This window comes from Rhipicephalus microplus, chromosome 5 (assembly GCF_043290135.1).
Source record: "Rhipicephalus microplus isolate Deutch F79 chromosome 5, USDA_Rmic, whole genome shotgun sequence".
Lineage (NCBI taxonomy): Eukaryota > Metazoa > Arthropoda > Arachnida > Ixodida > Ixodidae > Rhipicephalus > Rhipicephalus microplus.
This window is the reverse complement of record NC_134704.1, coordinates 209567319-209593786: the sequence shown is the minus strand read 5'-3', so window position 1 is coordinate 209593786 and position 26468 is coordinate 209567319. Positions and strand designations below refer to the sequence as shown.

General features: G+C 49.1%; 2 protein-coding genes across 18 annotated transcripts in view; one reads left to right on the top strand and one right to left on the bottom strand.

The window, feature by feature from the left end:
* The window catches only part of LOC142818109 (uncharacterized), a 495850-nt gene that overhangs the window by 120940 nt on the left and 348442 nt on the right, over positions 1–26468 (top strand). For 7 of the 16 annotated variants that reach the window (XR_012895580.1, XR_012895578.1, XR_012895579.1 and 4 more), the window contains one exon: positions 9906–10089. The exons of the other annotated variants lie outside the window; for them this stretch is intronic. The gene's annotated coding sequence lies outside the window, so the exon portion shown is untranslated. The remainder of the gene's footprint in view (positions 1–9905; positions 10090–26468) is intronic. 16 annotated transcript variants of the gene reach the window in all.
* Positions 1–26468, bottom strand: part of LOC119173543 (uncharacterized) — a 699991-nt gene that overhangs the window by 368100 nt on the left and 305423 nt on the right. The window lies entirely within an intron of this gene.

The window sequence follows — 26468 nt, the reverse complement described above, 5'->3', positions numbered from 1 at the left end:
TAGGCAGTAAGCGACGATGGAAACCTTTATCAAATGCTTTTTTGAAATCAAAGAATATAACATCAATGGGGATATTATTGTCAACGTGAGAATGAATCTCATGCAAGAAAAGGGCTAGTGGGGTTTCACAAGAATGACCGAGACGAAAACAATGTTGATTGGGATGGAAAAAATCATCAGTAGGCAAATAACGCGCTACTTCACAGTACGCAATATGCTCCACTATTTTGGGACAGACACTGGCGATGCATATGGGGCAGTAATTGTTAGGGGACGACCGATTACCTTTCTTGAAGACGAGGACGACCTTCCCGATCCGCAAGTCATGTGGAACTGAACCTTAATTTAATGATTGCTGAAATAATAGTGATAATAAGATACTGATTACATGTTTCGTGTTTTTCAGCGCTTTCGTATAGATACCATCATTTACAGCTGCTGACGAGTTTTTTAAGTTGTAGATGATATGCACAATACAACTTGGATTAAGGATAATACAATTCATAAGCGAATGCACGTAGGGCGAATATAACTGAGTGGATTCACGAATGGAAACCGAGCAAAACGTGTTATTTTTGTACAATAGCACCATCCTCTTTGGCAATGAGACGACCATCAGAATCTATTAGCGAAATACATTCTGTTTCTTCGGGTTTAATAGTTTTCCAGAGCTGCTTAGGATTGTTGTGCAGCAAAAAAGGTAGAAGGTATCGTGGTACCGTAAAAGTGACTTTCGACCTGCGTGATTGGAGTTAGTTAATACTTAGCTGCAGCGAAATACTTACCCCAAGCCGTGTATGAATAGAGGAAATCTTAGCAGATCTCAATAATATTTTTTTTCTTATTGATGAGTTTCTTTGGCTTACCGTTAAACCACGGGGACTGTGCTTGCTCTTCGACAATAATAGTGGGGTTATATCTTGTGGTTAGACGTAACACCTCATTTTGAAATATTGACCAGTTAGTTTTGATGGAGCATGATTGATAGTGATTTTCGAAATCATCACAAAAGACAGCTAACTCATCAGTCATGGAAGCGTAGTCACCTTTTTCATACAACGTCAAGGTTTTTATAGTTCTCTTGGTTTTAATTCTATAACTAGTCAAGGTGCCATGAGCTACACAGTGGTCACTCAGTGGTTGGAAAAAAGGTAATGTGGAACATATATCCGCGTGTGTTGTAAAAAAGTAGGTCGAGAAGGTTTCAGAACGAGTTGAAATGCGTGTTGGATAAGTGACTAGTCGAGATAGCCCAAATGTGAGGATTTTCAGGAAATCACTCTCGGTGCTATTTCTTGATAGCGTAACTGCTTGTTTGGACCAGTCGATCGATCAAAGGAAAGTTGAAACCACCAATGATAAAGATGGGAGAGTTAGGATAGGCTTCCTTTATGGCTTGCAAGCATACATAGATGCTTTCATTGAACAAGCTGACACAATTAAGGGGTCGATAACAGACACCGATAAGCGTACGCGGTAACGTAGCACTACAACACATCCATAATAATTCAAGATTTGACGATACGTTTACTAACGTGCAGAGCAAAGATCGGTTATCAGCAATAAGAACAGCACCACCACGCGAGTCATCTGGTCGTTCTTTACGAAATATATCAAAATTAGGAAATGCTGGTAACAACTCAGAATCAAGGATAGACGAGTTATGCCAACGTTTTGGTTAGTAAGACCACGGCCGCTGGATAAAAGAGCACACGGCACGGCCTGCCGCGTCGAGAGGCTTTCTATGGGAGAGGGCGTGTCAGCCGTAGCGTCACTTGCGGCCGCTACAGCGCGAAGGGGCGGGGACGGGAGGGACGGGAAAACGAGTGGCACCGGCTCTTTCAAGGCAGCATGATTGATGATTGATATGTGGGGTTTAACGTCCCAAAACCACTATATGATTATGAGAGACGCCGTAGTGGAGGGCTCCGGAAATTTAGACCACCTGGGGTTCTTTAACGTGCACCCAAATCTGAGCACACGGGCCTACAACATTTCTTTCAAGGCAGCAGCCACAGCAAATTAGCTGGTGTTTGTCAATACAGTGACCCACTCAGTTGTTTTAACCAGTGTTTTTTTTATCTCATTTATCGCAGCAATGACATATCGCGTATTTAGTAGACTACGAGGCACTATCTACATAAAGGTCGATTGATTGTTCCTGTGCATGCCGGACACCTGAATTTTTTTTTTCAGAACCAGCTTCTTGCTTTCAGGCTGAAAGAAAAAATCAACAATGCATGCAGCTGAACGATGTGGCACTCAATGCATGACAAAGTCGTTGCTCCATTTATGAAGATGTCATAAACTAACGTATTTTGATTTTTTTCGATGTTTCTTCAGCACTTCCGCATTTTCTCAGCTGGAATGCTTGACAATTAATTTCTTGAACACTTCACCATAGACGTTAATTGTTTTTATATGCTGAAATCGTATGAACAAACAACACAATTTGAATATTTTTATGTTATCCGGTACACGGTAATGTGCCAAAAAAAAGTTAAGCTTCAAAGGCTGGATAAAAGGGGTTTCTATAAAGAGGATGACGCGCTTCTCGTATTTTTATTGACGAGGCTGCGAAAGTATTAGAAGTGTCTTCAAATTTCTTGACAGTTCTTACTATACAGTGCAGTTATATATATATATATATATATATATATATATGTATATATATATATATATATATATATATATATATATATATATATATATATATAAATATATATATATATATATATATATATATATATATATATATATATATATATATATATATATATATATATATATATATATATATATATATATATATATAACGATTGCGACGCCAACAAACCAGTTTCTGCATCTACGTTAGCTACGTTGCTTAAGTTCATTCTTGAACTGAACAATTTCGAATTTGATGGGACACATTATGTTCAAGTTAGCGGTACATCTATGGGCACAAGAATCGGACCAAACTACGCAAACATATTTATGGGACTCCTTGAAAACAAATTTCTTGCAAATTGTGAATATACGCCATTTTACTATAAGCGGTTCATTGACGACATTTTCCTAATCTGGCACCATAGTGAATCGCAACTTCTTTCTTTCATAGCAGATTTTAACAACGCTCATTCGGCGATTTCTTTTTCGCACTCATATTCACCTGTGAACATATCAGATTTGGGTGCACGTTAAAGAACCCCAGGTGGTCAAAATTTCCGGAGCCCTCCACTACGGCGTCTCTCATAATCATATGGTGGTTTTGGGACGTTAAACCCCACAAATCAATCAATCAAACCTGTGAACATAAACTTCCTTGATGTCATGGTCACTCTACGTAACGGGAAGCTGATAACTAATCTTTACAGAAAACCCACGGATAGGCAGCAATATCTTCACTTTAGCAGTAGTCACGTGAAACACAACAAAACTAGTATTCCCTACAGCCAAGCAGTCCGTTTTAGAAGAATATGCTCTGATAGCAGCGAATTTTCCCGCCACTGCGAACAACTTCGGAGCGTGCTCGAAAAACAGAGCTATCCGGCCAGCACAATCACAGACGCCATCAAACGTGCAGAAGAGCTTGACCGTTCAGACCTGCTGAGTACTAACAAAAGACCCAAAGACGGTTCGCAGACTAATCTAATTTTGACACATGCGGCCTCAGCTCCAAATGTGAACCATATCTTAAAGAAACATTTCAACATTTTAATACAGAGCGAGCGGCTCAAAGGAATCTTTACAGAACAACCACGCGTGGTCTACCGGTGGTCGCGGAACCTTCGTGAGTTACTAACCTCATCTAAAACCACGTGTTCACATCATGAAGGCTGTCATCCCTGCAACAAACCACGTTGCAAAGTGTGTGCGCACATGACGACATCTAAAACAGTTTCAAGTACATCGTCCAGTTTTTCTTTAAAGATAAATGGGAACTACACGTGTGATAGTATCAACGTCATCTATCTTCTGGAGTGTTCAACACGCGGAGCTCAGTACATAGGTCAAACAGAGACAAGTTTCAGAATTCGTTTTAATAATCACCGTGCACATGCCGTAAGCCTCCCTAATCTACCGCTGTCGAAGCACGTCAGTATGCCTGGCCATGGTTTCGACAAAATTAGGGCCACTATTATTCAGTCCGGTTTCAAGACAAATCACGATAGGGAATTGAGGGAATTCTTCTTGATCCGCAAATTTAACACCATTCGTTCAGGTATCAATGAAAACGTAGGAAATCTCACCTGCCTCGCACTATAACAACACGACTTCTTAGATTAGTAAAATATTTTAGTGTATATTAGAACGTATATTAGTCAACCGTGGAATCTTTACTTCAGAGCTCTTTTGCATGTCCTGCCAACCATACTGTGCCCCGCGTGTTGATGCGCAAGAAAGTTTGAGACTTGTATATTCATGCACCCGTCACATATCAGTCATGTCAACACAAGGTTCTGACAGATTACCATTTTTTTTACTTTGATTGTCCTAGCTGCTATACCAAGAGTTCATCACGTGAGCCTATAAAAGCGGCTGCATTGTATCATACCTACTTACTCTGACGAAGGCCGTGCCACGCCACGGCCGAAACATTAGTAAATACGATCCTTTTCTTATGTGCTATCTGCAAGTTAATTCAATATATATATATATATATATATATATATATATATATATATATATATATATATATATATATATATTGTGAGCGCTGATTATGTACTTCATCTTCATCTGTATGACCAAACCATTGTAGTGATCATCATCGTATGTCACGCGGGCTGGCTCTCTTGCTCGTGCGTCTGGATTAAAAAAGGATAACCTGGTTGCTGCCGTACCGGACGTGGTCTCATAAGTGGTGAAGCGTGCTTTGGTTCCCACGTCCTCCTGCTCTACCCGTCACCCCTGGAGCTCCGGTCTGGTCGACGGTTGTGCCCTCAAGCAACAGCAATGGCAGAACCCAACCCACCCACTGCTGCAACCGCTCCTTCTCAGCCACTTAGGCTTCACTACACCATGAGTACCTCTCATCGAGACCCTCCGGTATTTTCCGGCCTTCGCAACGAAGACGTCGAAGAATGGCTCGACAGTTATGATCGAACCAGCGTTTGTAATTATTGGGACGAGGCGCACAAACTGCGCTACGTTCCTTTTTACCTCAATGGCGTCGCTAAAACCTGGTATTACAACCACGAGAGCGACTTCTCCAATTGGTCGGCCTTCACGGGGCATCTCCGTGAGGTATTTGGCACGTCTGCAGCATGTTCAGTAGTAGCGAAAGAGAAGCTCGCAACCCGCATTCAAGGGGACGACGAATCGTATACGTCCTACATTGAAGATATTCTGGCTCTCTGTCGCCGAGCACAAAATGACATGACGGAGGCCGATCGCGTCCGACATCTACTTAAAGGCATCAACTCTGTGGCCTTCAATGCTCTCGTGATTCAGAATCCGACTACCGTCCGGGACGTCATCACTACATGCCAACGCCTGGACGCGCTTCATTCTATGCGCCTTCCACACGCCTCCTGCGATGCTCGCTTTACCAAAGAGCAAGAATTGCGGGCCCTTATCCACACAATTGTAAGAGAAGAACTTCACGGCCTTATTCCAGGCAACCCTACCGTTGCGTCTGTCCACACACCTCCTCCCAACCTGCGAGAGATAATCAAGGACGAACTGGCATCAATGACATGCGCTGCACATGCCCCGTCTCCTGTGCGCTTCCCAGTGCCTTCGTACGCAGAAGTTGCATCGCGGGCCCCTGCACCAGTTCCAACCGTGCCTGCGGACGTCGGATGCGACCATGTGGCTGCGATGACAACGCAAGCGCCAAGGCCACGCCACTATTCTACATGGCGTCCTCCCCGCCCCATCTGCTTCTATTGTGGCATAAGGGGTCATATATCCCGTTTCTGCCGCCGCCGTCAGCAGGATGAACGACGTTGTTACTCAGCTTACGAGAGAGACTTTTCCCCGAGACTCGATGAATACGATCCCGCACCGTATCCATCCACATTCCGTCAGTCACCCTTCCCTACACGGTCTCATGCTGGGCCTCATCCTTCTCGTTCATCTCGCCACCGTTCTCCGTCACCGTTTCGGCGTACGTCATCACCCTTGCGTCCCGCTCCGATCTCTCGAGACTCGGAAAACTAGAAGGTGCAGTTTTTGGAGGGGAAACTGCTTGTCGTCGGAACGCTACAACTCCTCCGTCTCGTCCAGCTAATTTACTGCCTGTTTCTGTGGAAGATGTTTTTGTTGACGCCCTTATAGACACTGGAGCCGCTATTTCGGTAATTGATCGTGAATTGTGTTTTCGCCTGCGTAAAGTGCAAACTTCTTATGCCGGTCCCATGTTATGTGGTGCTAATGACAGTCCAATTCGCCCGACCGGGTTGTGCACTGCTCGTATTCTCATCGATGGAATCCGTCATCACATACAATTGGCTGTGCTGTCTTCGTGCGCTCATCAGATAATCTTAGGCTGGGACTTCTTGTCAGCGGCGTCTGCTGTAATTTCGTGTGGTCGGCCCCTCATTCGTATTACGGACACTGAGCTTTCTTCTGCGGCCGACCTTTCGTCGCCCAACCTTGTGACAGCTGCGGATTTCCTCCTGCCTCCCGGACGAGAACGTGTCCTTACGATCAAGTCACGTGACATTCTAGATGGTGACGCTGTGGTTGCTCCTTGCCAGCGCTGCATTTTCGAGGGATCACCATGGCATCATGTTTAGTGCGGTTCTCCCGTGGTTATGCAAGCATCACGGCCTGCAACACGACGCCAGAACCACTTCTTTTGCCTGAGGGGACCACTGTTGCCAGCATTACCGAAGAAGCACCGCTTTGTGTCGTCACTGGTTCATCTGCTTCGTCATTCTCAAAGTGTATGCCAGCGGAAGATGCATTTCCTGCTCTCAAGGCCACTTTGTGTGAACATCTCAACCCAACGCAAACGGATGCCTTGCTAGCGTTATTATTGAAGCACAAAACTTGCTTTGACGTTTGTTCGGAAGGTCTGGGTCAAACAACAGTGACCGCCCATCGTATCGACACCGACGGATCCCTTGCGATTCGGCGCCGCCCTTACCGTGTGTCGGCTTCTGAGCGCAAGCTTATAGAAGAACAAGTCAACGACATGCTCGCGCGCAACGTCATCAGGCCTTCGACAATCGCATGGTCTTCTCCTGTCGTACTAGTGAAAAAAAAGGATGGCTCGGTACGGTTTTGCATTGATTACAGATCACTCAACAAAATCACTCGTAAAGACGTCTACCCAATGCCTCGCATTGACGACGCTCTTGATACTTTACAAGGTGCCGAGTACTTTTCAAGTCTCTACTTGCGCTCTGGTTATTGGCAGATTCCAATGCACGAGTCTGATAAAGATAAGACTGCGTTTGCTACGCCAGATGGGCTCTTTGAATTCAATGTAATGCCTTTCGACCTGTGCAATGCCCCAGCCACATTCGAACGGATGATAGACACGGTACTGCGGGGATTAAAATGGAAGACCTGCCTTTGCTACCTGGACGACATTGTCATTTTTTCTTCGAGCTTCTCACAGCACCTGGAACGGCTAGACGAAGTCCTCACGTGTTTAGCTAAGGCCGGTCTCCAGCTCAACACTAAGAAGTGTCGCTTTGCCAGTCACAGCATCAAGGTATTAGGTCACGTCGTCAGTAAACATGGCGTTGAGCCCGATCCCGACAAGGTTGCCGCGGTACTGCACTTTCCTACACCAACCACACAGAAAGACCTCCGCAGCTTCCTTGGCTTAGCGTCGTATTTCCGCCGCTTTGTACGTGATTTCGCTACTATTGCGGCTCCTCTGCACAAACTTCTGACCACGAGCGCACCCTTTGTCTGGTCGGATGACTGCGAAGCCGCTTTTCACACCCTCAAGCGATGCCTCACATCACGGCCAGTGCTTCGCCATTTCGACCCTGCAGCACCTACTGTGCTACACACTGACGCAAGTGGACTTGGCATCGGTGCTGTCCTTCTTCAGAGGAACCACGCTTCCGAAGAACAAGTCGTGGCCTACGCGAGCCGTACTCTGTCACCTGCTGAGCGAAACTACAGCATCACTGAGCAAGAATGTCTCGCCATCGTGTGGTCCATACAAAAGTTCCGTCCTTACTTATACGGCCGGCATTTCACAATATTGACTGACCATCATGCTCTGTGTTGGTTATCGTCTCTCAAAAATTTGTCGGGACGCCTTGGCCGTTGGGTACTACGATTGCAAGAGTATGACTACAGCGTCACATAGAGGCCGGGCCGAGAGCACCAAGATGCCGACGCTTTGTCCCGTTGCCCGCTCTCTCAAAGCGCCGAAGTGTCACCTTCCATCTGTTCGTCACCGCCCGCCAAAGTGACCAAACAGACGGCTGCTCCTTCGAAACAGTTAGTTGCCTCGGCGGACCTTCTTTCGTCCACAGATCTCGCCTCGCTCCAACATGCCGATACCTACTGCCGCACAATCATCGATCGGCTCACTGGCTTATCGCGTGCTCCAAACAGCCGCCTAAGACGACAACTTGCCCGTTTCAAGCTTCAAGAGGGAACATTATGTCGGCAAATTTACCATCCTCTCGGTAACCAATTGGTTCCCGTCATTCCTCGCTCACTTCGTCTGGAAGTTCTACAAGCGTTTCATGACGATGTGACAGCTGGCCACTTAGGATTCCACAAGACCTACGACCGCCTCAGGACTCGCTGCTTTTGGCCTGGCCTCTCCACTTCTGTCGCCAAGTACGTCGCTTCCTGCACGTCATGCCAGCACCGAAAACGTACCACGTCTCTTCCCGCGGGGCCACTGCAACCACTGCCGTGCCCGTCCACTCCCTTTGAATTTGTGGGCATAGACTTATACGGACCTCTTCCGCTTACGCCAGCCGGTCACCGTTGGATTGTTACTGCCGTAGACCATCTTACTCGCTACGCGGAGACGGCAGCTCTTTCATCTGGTGCTACCTCTGAAGTAGGCGATTTTTTACTTCGCGCCATTATTTTACGACATGGCGCACCGCGTGTGCTCCTTAGTGACCGTGGCAAGACATTTCTTTCACATGTCCTTGCTGAAGTCTTAAAGGCCTCTAACACCATCCACAAGACCACATCAGCGTATCACCCGGAGACTAATGGTTTGACTGAGCGTTTTCACCGAACTTTGTCCGACATGATCTCTATGTACGTGCAACCAGATCACAAAAACTGGGACACAATACTTCCTTTTGTCACGTTCGCATATAACACTGCCATACAGCGTACAACGAATTTGAGCCTTTTTTTTTCTCGTGTATGGCCGTGTACCGACTTTTGTTCTGGACACCACCTTTTTGTCCACATCTTCCAATCCATCTTCATCTCTCCCGGAAGAGTTCGCCGCTCGCGTCGCCCGCTGCCGTAAAATCGCCCGTGCCAACACTGCTACCATTCAGGACAAGAGAAAAAACGACCTTGATGCGAAGCGTCGAGTTGTTGTGTTCCGCCCAGGCGACGAAGTCCTTTTGTGGACACCTGTTCGTGTACCTGGGCTCTGCGAAAAATTCCTTCACCGGTATCTCGGTCCATACACCGTCGTGGAACGAACATCTGAAGTCAACTATCGCGTTGCTCCTGTCAACGCGGCTTCTGATCGTCGTCGCCGCCACACCGAGATCGCCCACGTCTCTCGACTGAAACGATATATTCGGCGTCCCAACCCTTTCTAACTTGCTGCCCTCTTTCGCGAAGGGGGGAAAATAGTGTGAGCGCTGATTATGTACTTCATCGGAAAATAGTGTGAGCGCTGACTATGTACTTCATCTTCATCTGTATGACCAAACCATTGTAGTGATCATCATCGTATGTCACGCGGGCTGGCTCTCTGGCTCGTGCGTCTGGATTAAAAAAGGATAACCTGGTTGCAGCCGTACCGGACGTGGTCTCATAAGTGGTGGAGCGTGCTTTGGTTCCCACGTCCTCCTGCTCTACCCGTCACCCCTGGAGCTCCGGTCTGGTCGACGGTTGTGCCCTCAAGCAACAGCAATGGCAGAACCCAACCCGCCCACTGCTGCAACCGCTCCTTCTCAGCCACTTAGGCTTCACTACACCGTGAGTACCTCTCATCGAGACCCTCCGGTATTTTCCGGCCTTCGCAACGAAGACGTCGAATATATATATATATATATATATATATATATATATATATATATATATATATATATATATATATATATATATATATATATATATATATATATATATATATATATATATATATATTGTTACGTACAATCCAAATGGTGTACGAATAACTGTTTATTGGGGCGAACTTGTGCCCGAAAAGTAGCGGCGACTGTAACAGGCGATCAGCAAAATGGGATCAATCTCCGAGAGAGAAAAACCCTCGAGTGGTGGTCCACTACTTCTTCATCAAAATCCCGTGCTGAGGAAGCGCGCGCCGTCACGGCCTTTTCTTGTTTGATCATAAAGCCGCTGATCTCTTGGGGTGGCGCATGAACTAGCGCGCGTAGTTTGAATACTGCGTTCACCTTGCGTCATTATCCCTCCTCCGAAAACGCATCGTCCTGATGCGTAAAAGCAGTACTGCTGAGATGGTCTGAATGCGTGATTTCCAATGGAGAAATAGGTATTCCTCATAACCGGGTGTGTATAATTCGATGTTCATTGCCTGTCATAGTATGGCTTCATTCTGACTACATGCACGATTTCTGTGCTCCTTCGGCATCTTGATGAGCTCACTTGTCCTTCCGGTGACACCTCGTAGTTCAAGGAGCTGACGCGACGAAGGACTCGGTAAGGGCCGAAATAGCGGCGCATGAGCTTTTCGGAAAGGCCAGGCGTCCGCACAGGAGTCCAAATCCAAACTAGGTCGCCTGGTGCGTAGTCGACTCCTCTCCGACGAAGGTTGTAACGGTTTGCATCCACGCGTTGTTGTTGTTTTATGCGATGTCGCGCCAACTGCCGTGCTTCTTCGGCTCGCTCAATGAATTCGTTGGTGTCAGGCTTGTGCTCTGTATTGTCGCCTACAGGCAGCATTGCATCTAATGGTGTGGTAACTACTCGACCATAGACTAGCTGGAATGGCGTCACTTTAGTAGTCTCCTGCACAGCAGTATTGTAAGCGAAAGTGGCGTACGGCAGTATCTTGTCCCACGCACGGTGCTCCAAGTCAACGTAAATGGACAACATATCGGTTAGAGTTCTGTTGAGTCGCTCGGTTAGCCCATTAGTTTGGGGGTGGTAAGCCGTTGTTTTCCTATGACTTGTGTGGGTAAGTTTCATAATGGACTGCGTCAGATTGGCTGTGAATGCAGTTCCTCGATCCGTGATAACCACCTTTGGGGCACCATGCCGTAGTACAATGTTAGTGACGAAAAATTCAGCTACTTCTATAGCCGTGCCCCTGGTGAGAGAGGCTGTCTCGGCATACCGGGTTAAGTAGTCTGTCGCCACTACTATCCATCGGTTGCCCATTGATGACGTGGGAAATGGACCAAGTAGATCCATTCCTACTTGTTCGAACGGAGACTCAGGTGGTTCAATTGGTTGGAGAAATCCTGCAGGTTTCAATGGAGGCGTTTTGCGTCTCTGGCAATCTCTGCATGTCCTTACATAATGCTGTACAGCATCCAGTAACTTTGGCCAGTAGTATTTTGTGCGGATGCGAGCCAATGTTCTACTCACTCCGAGGTGTCCTGCTGCTGGGTCATCGTGGCAGGCTTCCAGGATTTCGGGTCGCAAGGCCGAAGGAACGACGAGTAGGAATTTCTCCTTGCTGTGCTCGAAGTTTCTTTTGTATAAAACGTTGTTTCTCATGAGGTACGAGGACAATCCCCGGACGAAAACTCGAGGAACACGCACGGGTTGCCCTTCCAGATGCTTGATCAGTTTAAGCAACTCCGCGTCAGATCGCTGATATTCAGTCATGTCTGCGGTGCTCACGGCCCCAAGAAACAGAAAGTCGTCTCCATCTTCCCCAGGTGCAGGTTCCATTGGTGCGCGTGATAGGCAATCAGCATCGCTGTGCTTGCGACCCGACTTGTATACGACTGTTATGTCGTATTCTTGCAACCTGAGGCTCCATCTAGCAAGTCGCCCAGAAGGGTCCTTTAGGCCTGCGAGCCAGCACAACGAGTGATGGTCACTCACTGCTCGAAATGGTCTACCATATAAGTACGGTCGGAATTTCTGTATGGCCCATATTACCGCAAGACATTCTTTTTCCGTCGCCGAATAATTTATTTCAGCTCTCGAAAGAGTGCGACTAGCATATGCGACCACTCTTTCCTCTCCGTTTTGCAGCTGCACAAGGGCGGCGCCTAGTCCCAAATTGCTTGCGTCCGTGTGAATCTCTGTTTCGGCTTCTTCGTGGAAATGTGCCAGGACAGGGTGGTGTAGGAGTCACTGTCGTAGCTCATTGAACGCCTCTTCTTGCTCGCTTGTCCAGCTGAAAGGCATGTCTTCTTTCGTCAGTCGGGTTAGTGGCTCCGCAATCTTCGAAAAATCTTTAACGAATCTTCTGTAATAGGCACGAAGTCCTAAGAATCGTCTCACAGCCCTTTTATCTGTTGGTCTAGGAAACTTTTCTACAGCTGCTGTCTTTTCGGGGTCAGGTCGAATGCCTTCAGAGCTAACCACATGACCGAGGAAAAGCAGTTCATGAAAACCAAAATGGCACTTTTGGGGTTTTATCGTCAGCCCTGCTGAACTAATCGCTTCGAGCACAGTTCGTAGTCGTTCTACATGCTGATCGAAGGTGGCCGAAAAGATCACGACGTCATCAAGATAAACAAGGCAGGACTGCCATTTTAACCCGGACAGCACCGTATCCATCATCCGCTGAAATGTGGCGGGTGCGGAACACAGGCCAAATGGGAGTACCTTGAACTCGTATAACCCATCTGGGGTCACGAAAGCAGTTTTCTCGCGATCTCGTTCGTCCACCTCTATCTGCCAGTATCCGCTCTTGAGGTCTAGAGAGGAAAAGAATTTTGCGTCTCGTAGTCTGTCAAGCGTGTCATCGATCCTTGGAAGGGGATAGACATCCCGCTTTGTGACGACGTTCAATTTTCGGTAGTTAACGCAGAAGCGCAAGGTCTGGTCCTTTTTCTTTACCAGTACTACAGGTGAGGCCCATGGGCTGGCCGACGGTTGAATTACGTCGTCCCTGAGCATTTCTTCAACTTGGCCTCTGATGACTTCTCTCTCTTTTGGTGACACTCGGTACGGGTGCTGGCAAATAGGTCTAACATATTGATCGACTATGATGCGGTGTTTGATGATAGATGTTCTTTGCACTTTCGATGACGTGGAAAAACATGAGGCGTACTCCCGTATAAGGCTCTCGATTTTTTGTTTCTGGTTCGGTGATAGGGCTGCTTCGATGTGGATAGATGCGAGTACGGAATCTATACCGTCAGGGTGCAGTGGTGCAGTCTCGGAAGAATTCAAATCCGTAATCGGAACGTAATCATGCAAGTGACCAACCACAGTTCCCTTCGCAAGGTGCTGCACCTCATTTCGGAAATTTGTCAGGAAGACACTCGTACACCCATCACGCAGTCGTACAATACCTCTTGCTGCACAGATCCCTTTCTCGAGTAATAGCCCAGTATTGCTTTCTGCCATTCCTTCATAGTCGTTGTACACATTGCTTTTTACGGTGACAACGATGATGGATCTTGCAGGTACTGTTACATCATCACCTGCAATCTGGAGCGTATCGAATCGTTTTTCACTCTCGAAAGTCGTGATGGCGTGTTTCGTCGAGAACGAGACGCACGTTTCCTGCAAGTTTATCACTGCGCCATTGGCCTGCAAAAAGTCCATTCCGATAATTACATCTCTTGAACACTCCGACAGGACAATGAAGCTGGCGACGTAGGTGAAGCCGCGTATCCCGACTCTAGAGGTACACATGCCTGCCGGATCGATAAGGTGTCCCCCGGCGGTTCTCACTTGTGGTCCTATCCAAGGGGTCAGCACTTTTTCCAGCGTTCTGGCAAGTCCCCTGCTCATGACGGAATAGTCTGCGCCTGTGTCTACTAAAGCATTCGTTTCGTAGCCGTCTATAATTACCGACAAATCAGAAGCGACGTTACCATTTCCGCACGTAGTCTCGTGTCCGTCATCACATTTTGAAATCGGCACTGGAGGTTGTTTTCTTGCGTCGGCAGCGGCCTTACCTCCCCAGGTCGCCGATTCTAGTTTTCCCGAAGCGGGCTTTGGGGAAGTCGCCTCGGAGAGTTTAAAGATGGGCGCGGACTTGGTGACCGATACCTCAGTGGCGCTGTCGACCGAGACTGATGCTGCTGCGAGGAGTGAGCCCCTTGACGCGTTGACAAGTACTCCACGATTTCAAAAGGTCGCTCCCCATTCCGTGGACAGGCAGCGTTTACGGGAAAACCCCGAAGTCCAGCTCGGCGATATGCACACATCCGGTAAAGATGACCAGCTTCGCCGCAGTGATAACAAAGCGGAATTCGATCAGGAGTGCGCCATATATCAGCTTTCCCGATCCTAGTCTCGGCTGGGGACGGCGTAAATCGAGGTTTCGGCAGATGCGTGCTTGCTGCGGCGAAATAAGGTCCAGGGGCGGCGAAAGGAGGTCCAGGGGCGACGAAAGGAGGTACAGGGGTGTTTCTCAGTACCTCGGCGTACGAGACTGCGGGCTGCATCGGAACTGACGCTTGAACAGGCTGGGCTTGTGGCTGCTGCTCACGGACTGCCTGTCTCACCTCCTCCCGAACAACTTCCCCTAAAGACGAGACCATTGAGGGGTTGCCGTTTAGCTTCTGGAGCTCTTCTCGAACCACCGATCGAATGAGCTCTCGTAATACGTCGATGCCATTCCCGAAGACTGCTGACATCGCGTCTACGGATGTGATGTTAACATCTCGATTGAAGTGCCTCGCTCACTGTTGCAGAGTCTTTTCAACCGCTGTCGCCTCAGTGCGAAATTCAGCGACGTTCCGTGGGGGACATCGGAGCAAACCGGCAAAAATCTCCTGCTTCACCCCACGCATCAGGTGCCGAAGTTTCTTGTCCTCGCTCATATTTTGATCAGACCGGCGGAATAACCGGCACATGTCTTCCACATACATTGCAACGCTTTCATTGTTGCGCTGGTTTCTTGCCTGCAAGGCAGCTTCAGCTTTTTCCTTGCGGTCTGTACTCGGGTATGTGGCTAGTAGCTCCCGTCGGAAATCATCCCACGATCGAATGGTACCTTCATGGTTTTCAAACCACGTTCGTGCGCTGTCCTGCAATGCGAAATAAACTCGGCGGAGCTTCCGTTCTTCGGGCCATCCGTTGCAGTTGGCGACGCGCTCAAAACTCTCCAGCCAATCCTCGGCGTCTTCATGAGGATCGCCATGAAAAGGGTCCGGCGTCCGTGGCTCATCGACAACGACGTGCGTGGCAGCGACTGGAGACAAAACGGCGTGTGCGGCAGCGGTTGGAGATGACATTTCGGTACTCTCACCGGAGGCAGCTGGAGACACTCTGGGCTCTAGTGGCAGGGGAAATTCCGGCGGCTCACCACGTAGACGACGGCTGGAGCGCTGATGAACTGGCGTGAGCTCAGTTGGTTGGACTGCTCGTGGTTCCGGGCTGCTTCCTCGAAGTCCAACTGGGTTTGGGATCATTACCCAGCACTTCCACCAGAATATATATATATATATATATATATATATATATATATATATATATATATATATATATATATATATATATATATATATATATATATATATATATATATATATATAAGGAAAACTGGGGTATACTTAAGGGCTCGTTTTCGTGTTTACACAGTATTAATGAGATCTAACAAACAATACTGCCACAGAAGGTATAGAGAAATTTATTAGGACAATTGTAATGTATATGAGAAGAAATAAAAGTGGTTGAAAAGATAACTTGCCGTGGGCTGTATCCGAACCTGCGACCTTCAAATAACGCGTTCGATGCTCTACCACTGAGATACCACGACAGCTATCCCCCCAGCCACATTATTGGGTATCTATGTCAATTTAAACGGGGGAGTGTCAGTCAGCGCCACTAGTAGCCGTGGCGGCGATTGTGGCACACTCTTTGTGAGCCTGTTTGGCGTCACGGAGCACGTGAACTTGTTACTATCTGGCGGCTGACCAATAGTCCTTCGTATACAACCTAAAGGCACCAAGTCTGCCAGTAAGAGACCCCCATAATTGAATAAGGGAAACAGGTGTATACCTAAGGGCTCGTTTTTCGTGTTTACACAATAATAAATGAGATCTACCATATATATATATATATATATATATATTATGAAGTCTTGGTAGTCTGGGTTGCGACAGCGTTTAATTGAGGAAAGACCTCGCGAAACGAACGGGCAGAGCCAGTACACAGACGATGACGATGATGATGAACCAGAGTGGCAATGAGGACAAAGAGACAAGCGGATGATGGTGATAGCGATCATGCAGGGATGAGGACAATGCAAGTAACAAATGCCCACACTAATTCCCCCCACTTGGAAGCGGACATCCTGGCCGCCGTAAGTCAAAGTGACGGGGAACGTCGCGTGAAAGGTTTCATGCGACAAACGTGGACAATCTCTGTGCTGCGGTAGCGGCGGTCTGTTGGGGCGACGAGTGGTGTCACACGATAATTAACTGGAGAAGTCTGTTCTAAAACAATGTATGGGCCGATGAAGCGTGGTTGGAATTTGTCACACAGACCAGGAGTGCGAATAGGTGTCAAAAGCAGCACCTCGTCACCAGGTTGGAAAGACACAACGCGGTGGGATTCGTCATAGGTGATCTTTCGCTCGTGCTGTCTCGCTTCAGTATTGATGCGAGCCTGATGGCGAGACTGGGCCAGGCGGGAAATGTATTCTTCGCTAGATACTGACACGAATTCCCATGGCTGTTAAAGAAGGAGACGTCGAGAAAGGTAGTCGGGGTGCGTCCGTACACGAGGTAAAACGGTGAGTAGCAAGTTGTTCGCTGAACGGCGGTGTTGTAAGCGAATGTCAGGAATGGTAAAAGAGTATCCCAGTTTTTGTGGTCGGGTTGGACGTAAACGGCTATCATGTCTGCAAGGGTTCGGTGAAATCTTTCTGTGAGACCATTTGTCTGAGGGTGGTAGCTTGAAGCTGTCTTGTGAGTAGTTCCAGAAGCGCGGAGTACTTCATTTACCATTTGTGACAGGAACACTTTGCCGCGATCACTAAGCAGTACACGAGGAGCCCCATGACGCAGTATTATTGCGTGAAGAATAAAGTCTGCAACTTCCACAGCTGAGCCTGTAATAACAGAGGAAGTCTCAGCGTATCGTGTCAGGTGGTCCACGGCGGTCACTATCCATCGTTTGCCAGCAGATGTGACGGGGAGAGGCCCGTAAAGGTCAACACCTACAACCTCGAAAGGCATTGACGGGCACGGAAGTGGCTGTAGAGGTCCAGCAGGTGCAGACGTGGGGAGTTTACGACGCTGGCATGGGTAGCAGGAACCGACGTACCGCGCTACACTAGAAGAAAGGCCAGGCCAGTAATAACGACATCGAATGCGGTCAAGAGTTTTTTTAAAACCAAGATGACCAGCAGTCAAGTCGTCGTGGAAGGCTTCGAGCACCTGAAGTCGAAGAGAGCGTGGCAGTACAGGAACCCAGCGCTGACCGTCAGGGTGGTAGACGTGGCGGTAGAGAACCCCATTGTCCAGCTTAAAGTGCAGGAGTTGACGACGGAGTCGCGCGTTTGGTGGATGAGAAACTCCCGAAAGGTGGTCCATCATGCGTCTGCAGTATGAATCGGACCGCTGGTGGGAGATAAATGTTGCCTGGTCGTCCGAAAAGGGTTGCGTTATTGATGCGAGCGTATGAACTTTGGTAGATGTGGCGTTTGAGTTCTCACCAACGCTGATATGGGTAGTTGGAAGCGGGCAACGAGATAAAGCATCGGCGTCTCGATGTTTTCTGCCTGACTTGTAAGTTATGTCAAAGTCGTACTCCTGCAAGCGTAGTATCCACCGACCCAAGCGTCCGGACAAGTTTTTCAGTGTAGAAAGCCAGCATAAGGCATGATGGTCCGTAACGATTGTGAAGTGACGGCCGTGGAGATAGGGACGGAACTTCTGGACCGACCAAACCACAGCCAGACACTCTTGCTCAGTTATAGTGTAGTTCTTTTCAGCAGGGGTGAGTACGCGACTGGCATATGCAACCACTTTCTCTAAGGAAGACTTGTCACGCTGTAGAAGAACGGCTCCTATACCAAGGCCGCTAGCGTCGGTATGAAGGATAGTCGGTGCGGCTTCGTCAAAGTGGCAGAGCAGAGGTTCAGACGTGAGTGACCGCTTCAACAGCTCGAATGCCGTTTCACATTCTTGAGACCACAGAAAGGGGACGTTCGAAGCGAGTAGTTGGTGTAATGGAGCAGCAATAGAAGCGAAGTTCTGGATAAACCGGCGAAAATAGGAGGCGAGGCCAAGGAAACTGCGAAGCTCCTTTGGTTTTTCGGGACGCGGAAAGTGAAGGACTGCAGAAATCTTGTCAGGGTCGGGCCGGTTGCCATCTTTGTTAACGACATGTCCTAAGACCTTGATAGATTTGCTAGCGAAAGAGCATTTCTTAGTGTTTATTTGAAGCCCGGCGCCGGCAAGGCACGTCAGAACTTGATCCAGTCGTTCTAGGTGCTCAGGAAACGTTGACGAAAAGATAATAATGTCGTCCAGGTAGCACAGGCAACTTTTTCATTTCAGACCGCGCAGCACGGTATCTATCATGCGCTCAAAAGTCGCGGGCGCGTTGCAGAGCCCGAAAGGCATCACGTTGAATTCATATAGCCCGTCGGGGGTTGCAAACGCCGTTTTATGCTTATCGTCTTCATGCATGGGAATCTGCCAGTACCCAGAACGCAAGTCGATGCTTGAAAAGAATTCCGCGCCTTGTAGGGAATCAAGGGCGTCGTCAATGCGTGGCATAGGGTACACGTCCTTGCGTGTGATCTTATTGAGCGCCCGGTAGTCCACGCAAAAACGCACAGAGCCATCCTTTTTGCGGACCAAAACAATGGGAGACGACCAAGGGCTAGATGAAGGACGGATGACTTCCCGTTTAAGCATGTCCGCAACGTTTTCTTCTATAATTTTTCTTTCAGTCAGAGACACGCGGTAGGGTCGGCGGTGTACGATAGATGTCCCAACAGTTTGAATTCGATGTGCTGTAGTATTAGTGCGGCCCAGCTTAGACGAGCAAATGTCGAAAGAATTTGCATGTTTCTGTAACAATGCGAGCAGCTGCTGCCTCTGTGAATATGTCAATTCGCTGCTGATAGTAGTGGTAAAGGCGGAGGAAGAAACATGCTTACCGAGGCAAGGCTCTTTGGATGCGATGGCCTGAAGTGGCGTGACAAATACAGGCTCGAAGTCAGCAACATGGGCCACAGTAGTGCCCTGTGGCAGTAAGATCTCCGGTGTAGAGTTGACAGCGGTGACAAGTGCCGAGCCATTGCAAAAACGAACGACACCGGACGGAAGAACTATACCTTTGCGAACGCAAAGTGGTGACGGTGAGACCAATACATCCCCGTGATAGATGTCGTTGGACGTAATGCTGACAATTTGCTCTTGTAGTGGCGGCAGTTCGATGTCTTTCACAGCAACCAGCCGAAGTGGCTTCTGATTGTCGTCGTCAAGCATGTAGTCCGTGTCAGCGAGGTGAACGACGCGTTGTCCACAACAAATCGCCGCGGAAGCAGATGATAGAAAATCCCACCCTAAAATTAGTTGGTGAGAGCAGCGGGACAGGACAGCAAACTGGACATGATGGCGGATGCCGTCGATGAAAACACGCGCAGTAGAAAACGCGGAAGGGCGAATGACGTTCCCCTGCGCAGCAACTAATGTGGGGCCATCGTAAGGCGTCATTACTTTCCTTAAATGTTCACACAAATCAGCACGTATCACAGACAATGTCGCACCTGTGTCCACCAAAGCATCGACTCGCACTCCTTCCACTTCCACAGAAACCATGTTACACGGGCCCGATGGAGAAATTTCAGTTCTGATTTCGAATGCAGTTTTTCCTCCACAAACTGCATCACTTAGTTTTCCGAATGAATTTCAGAGGTGAATGAGGCGGGCCGAAGTGGAGAAGTGGAACGGCGGAAGGGCGAAGGCGAGCGGCGTCTCGTGTTTCGGCTGTTTCGAGGTGCAGTCGATGCAGGAGGAGATGGAGAACGGTGCGGGGGAGACGAATAACGCCGACCTTGATAAGACGCCCCGGCGTACAAATGCCGTTCACGCACGTCGTTCCGACGCTCATCTTGCTGGCGCTTTCGGCAGAAACGAGATATGTGGCCGCGATAGCCACAGTAGTAGCAAACAGGGCGAGACGAGCGCCACGGTTGGGAATAGAAGACATTCGGGGCACCTGTAGATAGCGCGGTCAGGTGGGCCGGAGGGTCAGGGGGTACGGAATGGTAGTTGACCGGGGGAGCGGCAGCAACTGACGCGTAGGATGGACGCGGCAATGTCGCGTGGGCGTCGCTGGGAGGCACGGCAGCAACTTCAGGGTACGTGGGTATGGGGCGTAAAGCATGTGGCTGTACGGGCGCAGAGCCAGTCAGGGATGTAAGTTCCTCCCTGATGATGTCACGTAGGGGCATTCCCGAAGGCTGTGTAGGTCGTGGTGTAGGAGGTGTGAAGCCCATGGACCGCAATTCTTCGCGTATAATGTCCTGGATGAGGTCGCGCAGGTGGCCATCTGACGTGGAGTGGTGGTCGCCAATGTCTGGTTGGAGGCGAACGGAGTCCAGCGCATCAAGGCGCTGGCATGTCGTCACGACATCAGCGATGGTAGCTGGGTTTTGCACAGCGAGTGCATTAAAGGCAACAGGCCCAATGCCTTTCAATACGTGGCGCACTTTGTCCGATTCCGGCATGGATTGATTGACACGCCGGCACAGTGCGAGGACATCCTCGATGTATGATGTGTACGATTCACCGGGATGTTGTCGGCGAGTATCAAGTGTCCTCTTCGCGACGGCGGAGCGAATGTCCGGGGTGCCAAAAACGTGTCGCAGCTGCTGCTGGAAGGTAGCCCAGTCGGGTAAGTCAATGACGTGGTTAAAATACCATGTCTTTGCGACTCCGGTCAGATAAAATGGGACGTAACGCAGTTTGGCGGCCTCGTCCCACCGATTAGCGACACTTACGCGGTCGTAGTCGTCGAGCCAGTCTTCTACGTCTTCTCCACGATGACCAGCGAAGAGCGGGGGTTCCCGCTGATGTCCGTGTATGTAAATAGGAGGGGCAGCTTGCGTCGGTGCATGGTTGATGACATGAGCGCCGGTAGGCTCGGTCTGGGACATGCTGCCTGACAGTGGGCGCAATCGGCGGCCTGAACGAAGCTCCAGCGGGTAGAGCGGGCTGCGGGAGGTAAGAGGACCGAAAATCCACCTCCACCACGTATGAAGTCTTGGTAGTCTGGGTTGCGACAGCGTTTAATTGAGGAAAGACCTCGCGAAACGAACGGGCAGAGCCAGTACACAGACGATGACGATGATGATGAACCAGAGTGGCAATGAGGACAAAGAGACAAGCGGATGATGGTGATTGCGATCATGCAGGGATGAGGACAATGCAAGTAACAAATGCCCACAATATATATAGTATATTCTCCGTGAGCGGTCACAACGTGGTTTATTTCGACGTTTCGGCCTAGAGTCTGGCCTTCATCAGGATTGAAGGTGCAGTGTGTTGGTGCTGTGGCTTTATACAATCTCAAATCAGAAGCAAAGAGGAGAAAAAAACAGAAAAAAAGAAAAAATAAGGAAATGGGAAAAGAATATAAGGTGGACGTCCCCCCCTTGGCGCCCCCTTCCGCTCTTCATTCCACATCCCCCTCCATCTCTCTACCCTGTCTCCCTTTCACCTTTCTTATGTCTGCGGTCTGTGAATGCTTCCTTTCACTAACGCATTCTTCCCTACCAGACGGCGCCTCCTGGCTCTGGCGGTTCGGTGTGGGGCAAAAAGAATTTTTTTAAGAAGTTTAAGCCGTTAACCACTCAGCGCTCCGTCGACATTTCGTCGTAGAAATACGGGTGCCGCGTGTTGCGGCAGAGGCTGGTAAGCGGGTGCAATGCGCATTCCTTGCCCGCTTCTGGATTACGCATGCAGTGGGGGCCTGTTCAACGTATGCCCTGACGAAGGCCGGTCCCCGGCCGTAACGTTGGCAATAAAGCATCGTTTTTCGTTTGCTCGTTCGCTTCATCTCGTATATATATATATATATATATATATATATATATATATATATATATATATATTGGGAATACTGTTAGACGCCACGGCGGGGTGAGGCAACAACCCGTTTAACGGGCCGAACAGCAGCGAGACAGCAGCCAGCGGTTTCAGCAGCAACTGCCGCAGCACGAGCCTCCGCCACAACAAACGTCTTCTTCGTCATCTCTAGCGAGCCCGTATATGTCACTACATTGACTCACTGGTGCAAAAAGAGCCATCCTAGCGACCTATGGCACAGACAGGACTGATGGGTCGTAGTGAAGTTTTAGACGGTCGACGTGCAGTTTCGCGCCCGTGGCACCGTTGATCTGTAGGTGGCTGAACAGGTGAAACCATGTCATTGACTGGTGATATCTGACGCAGGATCCTGTATGGACCGTCATACTTGGGTATGAATTTTGAGCAAAGGCCTGGGACAGACGATGGCACGCGAAGCAACACGATTGTTCCAGGCGCGTACGACGATGGAGATGAGCGTCGGTCATGGGAGTGCTTCTGGCGAGCCTGATCGTGCGTAGTAAGCGCACGTGCGAGCTGCCGACATTCTTCTGCATATGTGATGGTATCGGCCAATGTCATCGATTCTGAAGGGTCTGGGAGGTACAGAAGAATAGTGTCCAAGAACGATGAAGGTTCTCGACCATAAAAAAGCCAGTTGTCGATTGAATTGCGCTGTTGTAAACGTAAGTAACGAATGGCAGTATGCGGTCCCAGTTCCTTAACATACATGGAGGGCATGTCACCCAGCGTGCGATTAAATCGCTCGGTCATGCCGTTGATTTAGGTGTGATATGCGGTGGTTATTCGATGCACGATGTTGCATTCGCGTAGGAGGGCTTCTACAGCTTCCGACAAGAAGGAACGCCCACAGTCAAGGAAAAGCTCACTGGGTGCACCATGCCAAAGGACGAGGTTGTGCATAAAAACAACCCGACTTCACGCGCAGTAGCCTTGGGAAGCGCCAAAGTTTCGACGTAACGCGTAAGGTGGTCCACGGCTACGATGACCCAGCGGTTTCTATTTGGTGTGTTGCGGCCGAAAGGCCGAGAAGGACACGGCAGTGACTGTAGTGACCCTGTGGTTGTGTGAGGGGAGCTCTTCCGGCGTTGGCACAAGGTACATGAACGGACGTACTGCCTAACAAAGCTGTACATTCCGCGCCAGTAATATCGAATTCCTTGGGGAGCATACGTCTTCACTACACCTGCGTGGGCGCATTGCGGATCCGCGTAGAAGGAGGCACAGACGTCAGAACGTAAGTGGCGAGGTTTCACCAGCAACCATTTGCGGCCATCAGATAGGTAGTTTCACCGGTACAGAAGACCGTCACGAATGGTGAAATGGCGAGCAGTTCGTCGTATTAAACGGTTGTCGGTACGTGGAGACGTCTGAGACAGGTTCTCTAAGAGAGACGCTATCCATGGATCCTGGTGCTGCTCAGCTGACATGTCGACATGTTAAAGTCAAGAACATTCGCAGCGGGAAACAGACGCTGTAACATAATCGTGGGGAAGTGGCGAACGAGAAAGAGCGTCGGCGTCCGAATGCTTGCGGCCTGACTTAAAAACTAGACGAATGTCATAATCTTGGAGACGTAGTGCCCAGTGAGCTAAGGGACCAGATGGGTCTTTTAATGACGACAATCAACACAATCCGTGGTGATAAGTCACGATGCCGAATTGGCGGCCGTATACGTAAGGTCAGAATTTCGTGATTCCCGAAACAATGCAAGGCATTCTTTCTCAGTGACTGGATAGTTCTTTTCCGCTTTAGTGAGGGTGCGACTAGCGTAGGATACAACATACTCATCGAAACCAGATTTACGGTGAGCAAGAGTAGCGCCTAGGCCTACTCCACAAGCGTCCGTATGGATTTCAGTTGTAGCGTCTGAATCAAAGTGGCGTAGAATAGGTGGTGATGTCAGAAGATGGCGTAACAAGGTGAATGCTTCATCGCATGCTGGGGACCACGCCTAGATGTCTTGGTTGAGGCAAGTAGCTGCGTCAGGGGTACGATTATGGTGGTTAAATTGCGCACAAAATGGCGAAAATATGAGCAGAGGTCAATAAAGCTGCGGAATTCTTTCAGTGTAGCCGGTTTGGGAAAGTCGGCTACAGCGCTAAGCTTGGCTGAATCAGGACGGACACCATGCTTGCTAACTACATGCCCTAAGATGGTAAGCTGGCGGGCAGCGAAGTGACATTTCTTCAAATTCAGCTGCAGTCCAGCGTCCGAAAGACAAGCCAGGACGCTTGCGAGGTGGCTGAGGTAGGAGTCGAAGTCCTTTGAGAAAACGACGACGTGCTCCTAATAGCACAGGCATGTGTTCCGTTTAAATCATTTAAGGATGTTGTCCATGAGACGCTCGAAGGTGGCAGGCACATTACAGAGGCCGAATGGCATCACGCTAAATTCGTACAATCCGTCAGGCGTTACAAACGCAGTCTTGGGGCGGTCGGCGTCATTCATAGAAACCTGCCACTAGCCTGATCGAAGGTCTAAAGAAGAAACGAACTGTGCTCTTTGCAGGCAACCGAGGGCGTCATCTATTTTTGGCAGCGGATAAACATCTTTTCTCGTGATCTTATTAAGACGTCTGTAATCAACGGAAAATCTGATGCTACCATCCTTTTTTTTTTTCACCAGTACAACCAGAGAGGCCCAACGGCTGTTTTAAGGTTGTATTTCGCCACGTCGAAGCATATCGTCAATGGCATGGCGTTCAGCGTGAGAAACTGGATATGGGCACTGGTGCAAAGGTGCATGGCTACCGGTGTCGATTTTGTGAACGATGGCAGACTTGCGACCCATAGAAGATTTTTTATCAGTGGTTTTGGGACGTTAAATCCCACATATCAATCAATCAATCCAAATAAGATTGGCTGTGGTCAAATGACATCTTGAAGCGATCTAGCAGAGCCAGGAGTTGGGTGCGCGGAGCAGTGGGAAGTATAGGGCAATCGATGGTAAAAAAGCCTCCGGAAATGCAAAGGGAGTAGTATCATAGGTGATATGTTTAAGTGAGATAATGGCAAGTCATCAGGTAGGGGACTGGACGAAAACAGAATAAACTTCCTCAAGATGACTGAGGACTTTGCCACAGAATTATATGGCTGGGGAAAGAAGCGAGTTCATTATATAAATGGAGCCACGGGAGTTTTCTACAGTGACAACGGCGAACGGAAGAAGAAAGCTTTTGCGCGAGCCAAAGGAGTCGGAGGGGTTAACGAGGGCGGTGATGGAGGGCGCGTCGTCGCAAAAGAGTGGCACAAGAACACAGGATAGAGGAGGGATGCGAGTGTCCGCGGCCACGTTGACCAAGAAAGATAGCGGCTGGAAAGGTCTTACAGACGTCGACGCTTCACACAGGGGCAGTTCAGACATCGTCGACAACTCTAGTTCAGCACGAGCACAGTGAACGACGGCATGATGAGCGCAGAGGAAGTCCCAGCCTAAGATGATATGCGAACATGGGAAAAACACAACAAATTCGACTACATACAAAATATATTGGAGGACTAGTCGAGCTGTGCACGCCGCAGAAGGTTGGATGTGATGTGCAGTGGACGTGCGATGAGACATAGGAAAGTGGCAATGTAAGCTTTTTCAACTGGTGGCACAGTTCAACACTTAGCACAGACACGGCAGATCAAGTATCAACGAGCGCTTGCACCGGTACACAATCAATATGCACAGTTATTTCATTAGCGGGTAGAAACGGAGGCATTGAAAGTTTTGATATGTGCGCAGCTCTTGCCCCGAGAACGGCGATGGTCAGTTTTCCGTTGGGGCGGGTGGTAATCGAGGAAGCATCGGAGAAATAGAACGGCGCCGTGGTGAGGGCGACCAATCCCTGCTGAAGCCGCGGCGACGTGGCGGTGACTGTTCCGACGGGAGGCGGGGGGGGGGGACGAAAACGACTGTGGTGGCTCTGGACGGTAGCCGTAAGTCGCATCACCAGCAGTTGAGTTATAATCCCGACGAAGGCAGTAACGTGCTACATGACCAGGAAAATGGCAGAAATAGCAAAGCGGCCTGTTGTCCGGAGTGCGCCAAGCGTTAGTTGATGGTGGTTCGGGGTGGCGAACAAGAAGTGGGTGGTAACGGATAGGGGGACTTGCTGCGTAGATGGGATGGGGCTGTCTAGCACGATCCGTGGCGTTTGGTAGCGACGACGGC